Source organism: Ziziphus jujuba, chromosome 4 (assembly GCF_031755915.1).
Source record: "Ziziphus jujuba cultivar Dongzao chromosome 4, ASM3175591v1".
NCBI lineage: Eukaryota > Viridiplantae > Streptophyta > Magnoliopsida > Rosales > Rhamnaceae > Ziziphus > Ziziphus jujuba.
Genome location: NC_083382.1, coordinates 30,312,715 through 30,327,059, shown reverse-complemented (window position 1 = coordinate 30,327,059; position 14,345 = coordinate 30,312,715). Strand labels below are relative to the sequence as shown.

At 31.9% G+C, this 14,345-nt stretch overlaps 1 pseudogene; it reads left to right on the top strand.

Moving 5' to 3' along the window:
- Positions 1 to 3,176: 3,176 nt before the first annotated feature.
- The window catches only part of LOC132803596 (uncharacterized), a 41,077-nt pseudogene continuing 29,908 nt past the window's right edge, over positions 3,177 to 14,345 (top strand).

Sequence of the window (14,345 nt, the reverse complement as noted above, 5' to 3'; positions counted from 1 at the left end):
AATCTCTTGAGGATTAGGTGGAGAAATGTGAGGAATTAATCCTCAAGAGCTGAGGAAATAAAGTCCAGCTATGCTTTAGAGATTGAACCTGTGTTCTCAGATAAAGAAAGAAAAGGATGGAACGACAGTGTTTTGTTAATGAGTTTAAGTATATCAAAGGAACGATGGCATTTAGGAGCTTGTTTTCAATTAACTGAAACACGTGCAAAACAAGTGCAGTGGTTAGATTAGTTATAATAGGGGGTTAAAAAGCTGTTTAATACACACCAGATTTTAACTTCTTCTTCTTCTTCTTCGTAGAGAGTAGAAAAATATAGAGTTGCAGAACCTTCTTTGTGAGGCATTTTTCTGGGTTTGTGAGAGAAAGATCTGTTCTTTCTTTGTTGCGTCAATTCCTGAAAGAGTTCTGTAAGAGTAATTGAAGTTTCTTTGTGAAACTTTGTGAGTAATCTGAGATAGGGTGTAAAAGGGGCTAACGGGTTGGTTTTTGGGTGTTCTCTGTGTGAATCACCATTTGAGAACCTGCAAGCTTGTAATTTCCTTAACAGATAATAAAATAGCAGAAGGTCAGAGAACCTGAGAACGAGGACGTAGGCATTCTTTAGCCGAACCTCATTAAATCATGTTGTGTGTTCTTTACTGTTTTTGTTCTTAGTTCTATGAATTTCACAACAATTGGGAATCTGAAGAAGTTGTCAGTTGTGGATCTTTGTCTTAATAATCTCACTGGTCCAATTGTGTCGTACTTGTGTGGCTTAGAAAATTTGAAGGAGCTTTATTTGTCACATAGCAGCTTAAATGGTTGGTTGCCCTTACAAATTGGGAATTTGAAGAATTTGACATATTTGGATCTTAGTTTTAACAAGTTGAATGGTAACATTCCCATTGAGATATGTAACCTTTCAAATCTACGTACTTTGGACTTGAGTTACAACTCAATTGGTGGACATATACCTCCTCAGCTCGGCAACTTATCAGAGGCAGGCACATTGAACCTTGCCTACAACAATCTCACCGGACACATCCCTACTTCTCTCATTCCGGTGTAGCATGCAATCGGCTTGTCCTACAATTCTTTGCAAGGCCCAATCCCACAAAATGTTAACATTGCTGCATATGTTTCAACAAAGGCATTTATCGGCAATAAGGAATTATGTGGTCAAGTTACAGGTTTCCCTCCTTGCTTGACAAAACATCACGGTGTCTTTTACAATATTAGAATCAGAATCATTGTTTCCATCTCACTTGTCCTTGCTTTGACATTTATTGTGCTTCTGGCATTCCACTTTTATAGGCGTTCCTTTAAAAATAACAAGGGCCAACCTACTGACATAGCAACAAAGAATGGAGATATATTTTGGATTTGGAATTTTGATGGGAAAATTGCATTCCAAGACATCATTCAAGCAGCAGGGGACTTTGACATTAGGTACTGCATTGGGACTGGTGGCTATGGAAGTGTCTACAAAGCACAACTATCAAATGGCAAAGTAGTCGCCCTAAAAAAGCTTCACACTTTGGAAGCTGAAGAGCCGGTCTTTAGAAAGAGTTTCATGAACGAGGTGAAAATATTATTAGAAATACGGCATCGAAACATTGTAAGACTATATGGCTTTTGTTTACATAGAAGATATATGTTTTTGATGTATGAATACTTGGAAAAAGGGAGCTTGTTCTTTGTCCTTAACATTGATACCAAGGCTGCGGAATTGAATTGGAAAAAAAGGGTGAATGTTGTAAAAGGCATAGTGAATGCCTTATGTTACCTGCATCATGGTTGCAGTCCACCGATTGTTCATCGCGATGTATCTAGCAACAACATTCTACTCAACTCGGAACTAGAGGCTGTTGTCTCTGATTTTGGTACAGCCAAACTCCTGGATCCCAATTCGTCCACTCAAAGTACCATACTTGCCGGTACTTATGGTTATATGGCCCTAGGTCAGTCATATATAAATGACCGTGAATACCATGTCATTTTATTAATTTATTCACCCTATGTTATAGAAGAAGAACAGAGTACTTTTATCTCATATATTCATTTTTGTTTTGAAATGTAGAGCTAGCTTATACAATTGCCATTACAGAAAAAAGCGACGTATATAGTTTTGGAGTGGTGGCACTTGAAACACTAATGGGAAAGCATCCACAAGAATTGCTATCATCGTTATCATCATCATCCACCCAAAATCTGTCACTGATACAAGTACTAGACAAACGCTTAGCATCCCCAAGAAGTAAGTCGGATGTGGAGGATGTGGTTCTTGTTTCTACAATTGCTTTCACCTGCTTAAATGCCAATCCTAAGCTTCAACCAACAATGGAATCTGTATCCCAGCAATTTGTTTCTCGCAGGATAAGAGCATCTTCAGCAGGGTGTCTTAATAATATTTCAGTTGGGCAGCTCACGGACCCACAAGTCTCGATAGATGGTTAAACCGACATGTGTACCATTTCGATTCAATGAGTAGCTAGTTTGCCATAGGGCTAGTTTTGTCTGTTTCTGTTTGATTTATAATTAATACTTTGAAAAAAAAAAAAAAAGAAGCTTTGCTGTGTGTCCTGAATAAATAATAATAATAATTGGCTTTTAGATGTTGATTCGCTTATTTAGTGGCAGAGTCATATGCTTCCACGAGGACTACAACCTACTCTTCCATATTTTGATAAAAGTCAAACGTTTTAATATTCTTTCTGGTGGCACTATATGGCAGCCGCATCCACGTGCTACAAGAAGAAATTACGTGCTCCTCTTCATTCTTTTTTTATTTTAATTTTCACGTTAGGAATCTAAAAATATCCTCCGTGTTAAATTTATTTTTAGATTACTTCTTAATTACTGAGTATATTTTAGAGTTTGGCCCAACATTATAAGAATTGATCTATACATATGTGAATTTAGATTTTCAATCTTTGTTCAATGGTTATCATCTTAATTTCCATATGGTTACTTTAATAAAGACCTAAGCAAGCAATAAATATTGTTGTGAATATATAATTGTAATAAATAATTATAGGGACTGCAATTGGACGATGAAGAATCTTAATTTAACACAATTAATATTGTATCTTAATTTGCCACATCCACATGTGGCCTTCTATAAGAGCAAGCCCAGAACAATAAACTGGGCAATATCCCAACTATCTGTTCTGGTATGAAGATTGTGAGTAAGAAAATGGCAAGCAATAGCATAGCTGTGCTGCTTTGTTTTACCATCCTAGTGGCTTCTATGTCTGCTAGTGTTTCTGCAACCAACCGAAAGGTTGGTATATATGAGCTTAGAAAGGGTGACATCTCTGTCAACTTCACCAACTGGGGTGCAACAATCATCTCTCTTCCTCTCCCTGGCAGACATGGTTGGTTTGCTTCTTCACAATTAATAATACTCCCTTCAATGAATTATTTATTATACTTCTTCTTTGCAAGAAATTCTAATGTCTTTCTTTTCATTTTCTAATGCTATGTCTTTTTGGGAGATGTTTTTCAGGAAAGCTTGCTGATGTGATTCTTGGGTATGATTCAGTTAAAGATTACATGGTTAGCTTTTCTTTTTACTCTATAATTTCGTTTATATTTAACATCCTTGTGTTTTTATCTTTCATTCCGGCACACTCTATCTTGGAATGTCTTTATTAATATATTTGTATTTTTAATAATGTAATTAATATAATTACAATTAATCGAACATTTCACTACTAGAATCGAGCTGATACACGATGCAAGTACTGCGTCGCACTAAATAAACAGCGACGCATTCGACGGAATCACCAAATATCCTGTCGCTAAATATGTAAGACAACGGACGACGTATCATAACAGTCGCCTATTAACATTTTTAGTGACGCACATTTAATTTTTAGCGATGCATACAACAATGAATTTATAGCGACGCATAAAATAGCGTCTCTTCAAAAAATTATCGCTAAAAATTTTTTAGCGACTTGTTCATAAACTGTCGCGAAATATTTATGTCGCTAAAAATAGATTTTGAATAGCGACTCATGTAGTTTTAGTGACTCATTTTTTTGTCGCCTATTTAGCAATGCATGATGTTTTAGCGATGAATTATGTGAGTCTCCTTTTTAGCGATCCATATATTTTTAGCGACTCTTTGTTAGTATCTCCGAATTAGCGATGCATCCGTGTTTTAGAGACAAATTATAAGAGTCGCATATTTATGTGTTTTTAGCGACTCATTTTCTCATTTAGCGACATATTCAGCAATTAACTTAAAGCGACTCATTGATTTAGCGACACTTTACGAAAAAGTCGTTAGAAATTTATTAGCGACGTTTTCGTTTAGGGTCGCTATATATTTATGTCGCTAAAATAGGAAATATTCTTTTAGCGACATTTTGTGTAGAGTCACTAAATTTATCTTATTATATATCGTTATATATTTTAGGCGACTTTTTAGTATCTTAATGAGTCGCCATTTCTTTTATATTTTTTTAGATTTAGATTTTTTAATTTTTAAAAATTTATTAAAATATAAAAGTAATTATAATACAAAAAAACCCAAACTAGCTTCGTTGAAAATAATTAGAATATAAAAATTTAAAATAAATACTTGTTCATAACAAAACAATTATCAATATAATTAAATATCATTTCATTGACATATTTTTACATATGCATACTCATTGAGATGGAAGTTGAGGTCCTAATGTTGACGATATTACACCCTCATACTGCATATGGAAAAATAAAAAAATTTATTAACACTTATGCAAAATAAATTAATAAAAACTTCATCATTAATAAATTAATTTGTAATTGGGTAAATGAAAATTTAATGAATATTTACCTTCTTAAGATTTGGCGTGGCATATTTCTCCTAATTAAAGTGGAAAACACATAAGAAAAAAATAATTAATGAATAAATAAATATTACTTAAAACATAAGTTAATAAATATACGTACCAATTTATTTAGAAGATATTGTTTATCCATATCCCCTCACAGTCATTACGAATATAGCCACTCTCACATTGATCCTCATGATCATTTTCATCAACACTCGGCAATTGTATGGCAAATGGATTCTGAGCCGTTGTAGTATCACCAAGAACATCTTCTTCAACCAATTCTTCTTCAACAAAAGTACAATGTCGTGGTGGAGTTAAAACAACAGACCATCTCGAATCAAGTTGATCTTCAACATAAAATATTTGTTGAACTTGTTAAGCTATGATGAATGAGTCAGATTTATGTCCAATTTTACTAAAGTTAACACATGTAAACCCAATCTCATCAACTTTCACACCATGGTTGTCAACCCAATCACACTTGAACACTGGAATTCGAAACATAGTGTAATCGATGTCCCAAATCTTTCTTATGATCCTATAGTATGGCATCTCAGCTAAAATTGGGTTATTATCCTTAGCACTAGCAAAATGCTCACTTTTGGCAATAACTTTGACACCACTATTCGGGGTGACCCTTTTATTATCCATATTTATAGTGTTGAATCTTACCCCTCTAATGACATATCCTTCATGTTTTGTTACCACCCATTGCGGACCATGGGCTAACCATCTTAATGTTTCAGAAACTGTGTGATTAAGTTGACTTCGCTCCTGTGCAATCTAGTCAATTGAAAAAAATATGAAAAATTAAAGCTAAAACAATGATATTATATATTGAATATTTAACTTTCCCATACCTTATCACGTAACCAGTACATAAATGTACGTTTGTGTTAGTCTTGAAACCATTTTGCTTTTTTTCCTCAATTTTTTTTGCTTGACTTCAAGGCTTCAAAATGAATACTAAAACAAATAAAAGTTGTTGTAATTAATAAAAATATCCAACATATCAACTTATTGATGAATATTAATATATTCAAAATATCAACTAAATTATACATGTTGATATATATATATATATATATTAAAAATATCAACTAATTTATACATTAACATGTATATACGTACATGACATACAGTTCCACTTCTGGTGTATTCGAAAGTACGCATCTATGGACTTGCTCCCAAAGTTGTTGATCAATTGATTGATTTTTTCCACCTTTAATGGGGGCACCAACATCATCCTTATCATTTAACTTTTGATATCTACCAATTGGGTTTCCAACTGCATCTAAACCTCTCTAAAATTCACTACAAAACTCAATCACTTCTTCACATATGTAACCCTCAGCAATACAACCTTCTGGTCGATTTTTATTTCGAATATAACTTTTTAATACTTTCATGTACCTCTCAAATGGGTACATCCACCTGAAATGTATTGGTCCACACAATCTTACCTCTCGAACCAAATGTACAGTTAGATGAACCATTACATCAAAAAACGATGGTGGAAAGAATTTCTCTAGAAGGCATAAAGTTGTAACAAGATCATTTTGAATATTTTCCAATTCAACAACAATGATAGACTTCTTGCAAATTGCATTGAAGAAAAAACAAAGTCTTGCAATTGCATGTCTCACATGTTTAGGAAGGATTGCACGAATTGCAAGAGGCAAGAGTTGTTGCATCAATGTATGACAATCATGGGATTTCAATCCTACCATCTTTAAGTCCTCCATTGAAACAAGATTTTTAAAGTTCGAAGAATAACCATCTGGAACCTTTAAGTCCGCTAAACACTTACAAAACAATTTCTTCTCATGTTTTGATAATGTATAGCAGGCCAGTGGTAGGAAAGTTCGATTTCCTTGAGGCTTAGGGCCCAAGTCTTTCCGCAAACCCATTTCTTGTAAATCTAACTGAGCATTAACTCCGTCCTTCGTCTTACCAAGAATATTGAGCAATGTACCATATATGCTCTCACAAACATTTTTCTCAATATGCATGACATCTAAATTATGTCACACATGGAGAAATTTCCAATATTCCAATTCAAAAAAAATGGACTTCCTCTTCCAACATTCTTTAGAATCAACAGTCCTTTTCCTTTCATTGCATTAAGCTTATCTAAGATTTCTTCTCCAGTCAATGGTTTTGGAGGCACTCCAAATTCTTGAAATCCATTGAAAGCCTTCTTTTGCCTTCTATAGTGATGATTTGGAGGAAGAAATCTTCTATGCTCGGTAAAACTAATTTTTTTTCCATGCTTTAGCCTTGTAGCAAAAATATTTTCACTACAAATTGGACAAGCATAATATCCCTTCACCGCATGACCGGACAAGTTACCATAAGCTGGGAAATCATTTATTGTCCATAGCAACATTGCCTTTAAAGTGAATTTCTCTTGACAGTAAGCATCGAAGACCGTAACACCCTCATTCCACAACCGCTGCAAGTCTTCAACTAACGGCTCCATGTATACATCAGTTTGATTTTGGGGTTCCTTCAGTCCAGAAATTAGAAGACTTAACATTATAAATTTCCACTTCATACACAACCAAGGAGGAAGATTATACACAACCGTCATCACAGGTCAACAACGATACCTACTACTCAACATATTATGTGGATTAACTCCATCGGCCGCGGTTCCAAGTCTCAAATTCCTATCTTCGGATGCAAAGTTTGGCCATAAACAATCAACCAACTTCCAAGATGGAGAATTCGTAAGGTGTTGCATTTCCCCTGTCTTAACCTTTCTCCCATTGGCATGCCATGTCAAATTCTTAGCCATTTCAACACTACGAAACATTCGTTTAAAATGCGGAATAATAGGAAAGTACCATAGAACTTTATTTGGAATATTGCTAGCAACTTCATTCTTATCAATTTTCCATCTAATAGATCCACATTTAGGACATTCATTAAGGTTCACATATTCCTTCCTAAACAGAATACAACTTTTAGGACATGCATGAATCTTGATGTACTCCATTCCTAAAGCACTTAAAGTCTTCTTAACATTGTACATGGATGTTGGCAACACATTGTCATTTGGCAACATCTCGGATAACAATTGCAATGGTACATCAAAGCTCTTATCAGAATATCCATATCTTACCTTTAAGTTGTAAAATTTAACCAAGACCGACAACTTGGTAAATTTGGTACAACCTAGGTACAAAGGTTTCTCCGCATCCTCCAATAAGATAGCAAATTCATTAAGATCATTATCAAAAGTTTCTAATGCAGCACGGGTCATGTCTAAGCTATTGAAAGCCACGTCTTCGTTACTACTACTATCATTTTCATTATATTCTGCATTAATATTCCTAAAATGAGAAGATGGTCCAATACCATCAGCACATGACTCACCATGCCAAATCCATCGCCGATAGTTGACATCAAACCCATTCCAATATATATGGCCTTTAATATCCTTAATAGTATGGATTTTCATATTCCCACATTGCATGCAAGGACATCGTATGGCATTACAATCATTGGCATTCTCAATGCTAAATTTCAAAAATTCACTCACCCCCTTAGCAAAATCGCTTGAGGTTCTATCCTTTGTTATCCATGATTTATCCATTTCCCTGCCAATCTAAGCAGAACAATATCACAAAAAAAATTATCGACAAAAGCAAGATTAAGAAAACCCATCGCAAACAAATTATCGACAAAAGCAAGATTAAGAAAACCCAGCGAACCTAACCTTTGGTTGTAATGAATAAATAAAAAAATAAAAAATAACCCAATCCACCACATGTCACCGCCAATCATAAAGCGAAACGAAACTCACCGAAACCATGGAGACGAAGAAAGAAGAAGCCAAGCTAACCACGAGGGCGACACAGAGAAATCCAACTTCCAGATAGCAACGCAAGCAAATGGAAACTTAAACACAAAATATCCCACTCTTCAAGTCTCTTTTAGATTGCTTCCAATTCTAACACCTATTATGAAGTGTACTAACACATATTTTGTGAAAAGAAATGGTATTCAAAATCCCGCGTAAAATTTGAAAATGTGCCAAAAATTTTAAGAAAATGGATAAACAGGCGACGTATTGAGATAAACTGTGTCGCTAAAGGATAAACAGTTTCATAGATGCCCTTTTTTTAATTCTTTTGAAACAAAAACGTTTCTCCAAGTACTGTTTATTTCCTTCTTAAACTTTTGGCAATAACTCTAAAATTGTAATTTTTCGTTTAAAAAACTAGATGAACTAGCAAGTCATTGAAATAAACAAGCGATGCATTTACATATAAAAGGGTCACCTTATCCAATAGTAATTAAAATTTATTTTTTAATTTTAGTTACATTTTTTTAAAATTACATCTAAAAATATTTCCATATAGCATTCCAATGAACATGAAGTCAATTAATCTAAAAATAGAAAACAGTTTTATCAATGCTCTTTTCAATTATTCACATATATGTGTATACACAAACACAAAAACACATCTCACGACATAATTTGAGATAAGATATAACAATTGTAAATTGATCTAAAGCAAGGACCCATAGTCCAATTGCTCGACGTAAGTATGTTCAACGAGTTGAACTTTCATGTTTTTGGCTATCAGTGATAGTTTATTTGAACTCAAATAAAATAATAGATTACATTTGTTTCTTCATTTCAAATAACAAGCGACGGATTAAATGATACATGGGTCACCATATCATATAAGGTGACCCTTTCGAAAGACAATAGGTGACGTATAATAATATTTACGTGTCGCCTGCCAGTAAATATATATATTTTTTGGTTTTTTTTATTTTCAATCAATCTGATTTTCTTTTAACATCAAATATCTAATGAAAATATTTAAGCAACTTATTAACTCACGTAATTTTTTTTTTGTTAAAATCATGGTAACAGGTGACAGATAACAATAGTTGTGCCTCGCTTCTTAGCAAATCTATTTTTTGTTTTGGTGGGTGCTCTTTCTGTTTAATCAATCTGATTTTTTTTTTCAGCATCAAATCACCAGTGAAAATATTAAAAAAACACAAATGAGTGTTTTTTTTTTTTTAAATCATGGTAAAAGGCGACGCATAAAAATATTTATGCGTCGCTTGTTAGCAAATAATTTTTTTTTTTCGGGTGTGTGATCTTTCTGTTTAATCAATCTGATTTTCTTTCAGCATCAAATCATCAGTAAAAATATTTAAACAACATAAACTAGTGTTTTTTTTTTAAAATTATAAGTAATAGGCGACATATAGAAATATTTCTGCATTGCCTCTTAGCAAATATAATATTTTTTTTTTTAACTCAATCTAATTTTCCTTACAACATCAAATATCTTGTGAAAATATTTAAGCAACTTATTAAATTAATAATTTTTTTTTTAAATCATGGTAATAGGTGACACATAAAAGTATTTATGCGTCACTTGTTAGCAAGTAATTTTTTTTTTTTTGGTAATCTTTCTATTTAATCAATTTGATTTTTGTTCAGCATCAAATCACCAATGAAGATATTTAAACAACATAAACAAGTGTTTTTTTTTTAATTATCAGTAATAGGCGACGCATAAAAATGTTTCCACGTCGCTTGTTTGCAAATATAATTTCTTTTTTTAATTTTTTTTAACTCAATTTGATTTTCTTTACAACATCAAATATCCTGTGAAAATATTTAAGCAACTTATTAAATTCACAATTTTTTTTTTATTTTTAAAATCATGGTAACAAGCAACGCATAAAAGTATTTATGAGTCGCTTGTTAGCAAATAATTTTTTTTTTTGTGTGTGATCTTTCTGTTAATCAATCTGATTTTCTTCCAGCATCAAATCACCAGTGAAAATATTTAAACAACATAAACTAGTGTTTTTTTTTTTTAATTATCAGTAATAGGCGACGTATTAAAATGTTTCCACGTCGCCTGTTAGCAAATATAATTTTTTTTTTAACTCAATCTGATTTTTTTTACAACATCAAATATCCTGTGATAATATTTAAGCAACTTATTAAATTAATATATATATTTTTTTAAATCATGGTGACAGGCGACGCATAAAACTACTTATGCGTCGCTTGTTAGCAAATAAATTTTTTTTTTTTGTGGATTTTTCTGTTTGATTAATCTGATTTTCTTTCAGCATCAAATCATCAGTGAAAATATTTAAATAACATAAACTAGAGTTTTTTTTTTTTTTAAATTATCAGTAATAGGCGACGTATAAAAATGTTTCCACATCGCCTGTTAGCAAATATAATTTCTTTTTTTTTTCTGTTTTTTTTTTAACTCAATCTGATTTTCTTTGCAACATCAGATATCCTGGGGAAATATTTAAGCAACTTATTAAATTAACATTTTTTTTTAAAATCATGGTAACAGGCAACGCATAAAAGTATTTATGCGTCGCTTGCTAGCAAATAAATTTTTTTTTTTTTTTGTGTGTGTGTGATCTTTCTGCTTAATCAATCTGATTTTCGTTCAGCATCAAATCACCAGTGAAAATAGTTAAACAACATAAAGTAGTGTTTTTTTTTTTTAAATTATCAGTAATAGGCGATGCATAAAAATGTTTATGCGTCGCCTGTTAGCAAATATAATTTCTTTTTTTTTTTTTAACTCAATCTGATTTTCTTTACAACATCAAATATCCTTTGAAAATATTTAAGCAACTTATTCAATTAACATTTTTTTTTAAATCATGGTTACAAGCAACGCATAAAATATTTATGCGTCGTTTGTTAGCAAATAAAATTTTTTTTTTGGCGTGTGATTTTTCTATTTAATCAATATGATTTTCTTTCAGCATTAAATCACCAATGAAAATATTTAAAAAACATAAACTAGTATTTTTTTCTTTTTTTAATTATCAGTAATAGGCGATGCATAAAAATGTTTCCATGTCGCCTGTTTACAAATATAATTTCTTTTTTTAATTTTTTTAACTCAATTTGATTTTCTTTACAACATCAAATATCCTGTGAAAATATTTAAGCAACTTATTAGATTCACATTTTTTTTTATAAAAATCATGGTAACACGCGAAGCATAAAAATATTTATGCATCACTTGTTAGCAAATAATTTTTTTTTTTTTGTGTGTGTTATCTTTCTGTTTAATCAATCTAATTTTCTTTTAGCATCAAATTACCAGTAAAAATATTTAAACAACATAAACTAGTATTTTTTTTTTTTAATTATCAGTAATAGGCAACGCATAAAAATGTTTCCATGTCGCCAGTTAGCAAATATAATTTCTTTTTTTTTTTGTTTTTCTTTTTTTAACTCAATCTAATTTTCTTTACAACATCAAATATCATGTGAAAATATTTAAGCAACTTATTAAATTAATATATATATATATATATTTTTTTAAATCATGGTAACAGGTGACGCATAAAACTATACCTGGCAATTCGGGTTGGTGGGTCGTGTTCGTGTCAACCCGTTTAATAATCGTGTCAAAAATGCCTAACCCAAACACGACCCATTTATTAATCGTGTCAGATACCTAAAACACTAACCCGACCTGTTTATAAACAGGTCAACACGACACGACCCGTTTAACACGATTATTTTAACGGGTCGTGTTGACCTATTAACCCGTTAACCTGAAATTGACCTATTAACCCGAAAACTAACCTATTAACCCGTTAACCCGAAAATTAACCTATTAACCCGAAATTTTTTTTATTTTTATGTTTTTGTTTTATTAAAGATGTATTTTTTGTTTTTAAAAAATTAGTAATAGAAAATTATTTTTATAAAAGTTTTAATTTATAATATTTTTTAGTTATTAAATATTATATTAGTGATAAAATATTAATTTAAAATTAAATTTAAATGGGTTGTAATAGGTATATAATCGTGTCGGGTTGAAATTGACACGTTTAATAAATGGGTCGTAACGGGTCAATTTCGAGTTAAACAGGTCAACCCGAAAATGACACGATTAATAATCGTGTTAAACGGGTTGACCCGATTATGACCCGAACCCATTTATAATAAACCCAAACCCATTTATTCCGTGTCGTTTTCGAGTCGTGTCGCCGTGTCATGATCCAAATTGCCAAGTCTACATAAAACTACTTATGTGTCGCTTGTTAGCAAATAATTTTTTTTTTTTTTTTTTGTGTGTGATCTTTCTGTTTAGTCAATCTGATTTTCTTTTAGCATCAAATCACCAGTGAAAATATTTAAACAATATAAACTAGTGTTTTTTTTTTAATTATTAGTAATAGGCGACGCATAAAAATATTTCCACATTGCCTGTTAGCAAATATAATTTCTTTTTTTTTTTGTTTTTTTTTTAACTCAATCTGATTTTCTTTACAACATCAAATATCCTGTGGAAATATTTAAGCAGCTTATTAAATTAACAATTTTTTTTTTTAAATCATGGTAACAGGCGACAGATAAAACTACTTATGCGTCGCTTGTTAGCAAATAATTTTTTTTTTTTTGTGTGTGATATTTCTGTTTAATCAATCTGATTTTCTTTCAGCATCAAATCACCAGTGAAAATATTTAAACAACATAAAGTAGTATTTTTTTTTAATTATCAGTAATAGGCGATGCATAAAAGTGTTTCTGCGTCGCCTGTTAGTAAATATAATTTCTTTTTTTTTTTTGTTTTTTTTAACTCAATCTGATTTTGTTTACAACATCAAATATCCTTTGAAAATACTTAAGCAACTTATTAAATTAACATTTTTTTTAAAATCATGGTTACAAGCAACGCATAAAATATTTATGCGTCGTTTGTTAGCAAATAAATTTTTTTTTTTTTGGTGTGTGATCTTTCTATTTAATCAGTTTGGTTTTCTTTCAGCATCAAATCACCAGTGAAAATATTTAAACAACATAAATAAGTTTTTTTTTTAATTTTTTTAATCAATCTGATTTTCTTTCAAGTATATTTATTTTTTATTTAAACATTCAAAACACTTAAAATTTATATGCTTTTTAATTTTGATAGGCGACGTAGTTTCTTCTTTATAAGTCGCCCGTTCTAATTTCTTTTTTTTTTCTTTTGTATTTCAATTTTTTCTTTTGTTTGTGTCTTTAAATATTTTTATTTGCCGCTAAAATGTTTTTAATAACCATTTTTTATTCCCCAATATTCATGAAATATTAAAAATAAAATGGCACGTTATTCGATGGGCTTTCTCTTCAACAATTAACCCCAAATACGGATACTTGAGAGTTGGAAGCAATCTAGGAAGTATGAGAAGATTTTGAAGGATCATGCTCTCATTAGGCATTCGTGTTTCTTTCAAGGGTTTGAAGGATTTTGTGGGTTTCTTTCCTAAATTTCAAAGTTCCTTCTTCCTTTGCTTCTTCTTCTTGCCGGTGGTTGGGTTAGAAGCACTTCACCCTTTTGCCGCAGCCGATGCCGTCGCCATGTTCGATGGGTCGTGTACTTCGTCGTCGCGGTGGGTGGCTGGGAGTTTTGCTGTCTCGTCGCCGGGATTGGGTTGCTGCGTTTCTGCCGTGCCGTCGCCGTCGCCTGCTGTGGTGGCTTGAAGTTCCTATTGATTGCTGGATTTGTAAAGGTGTG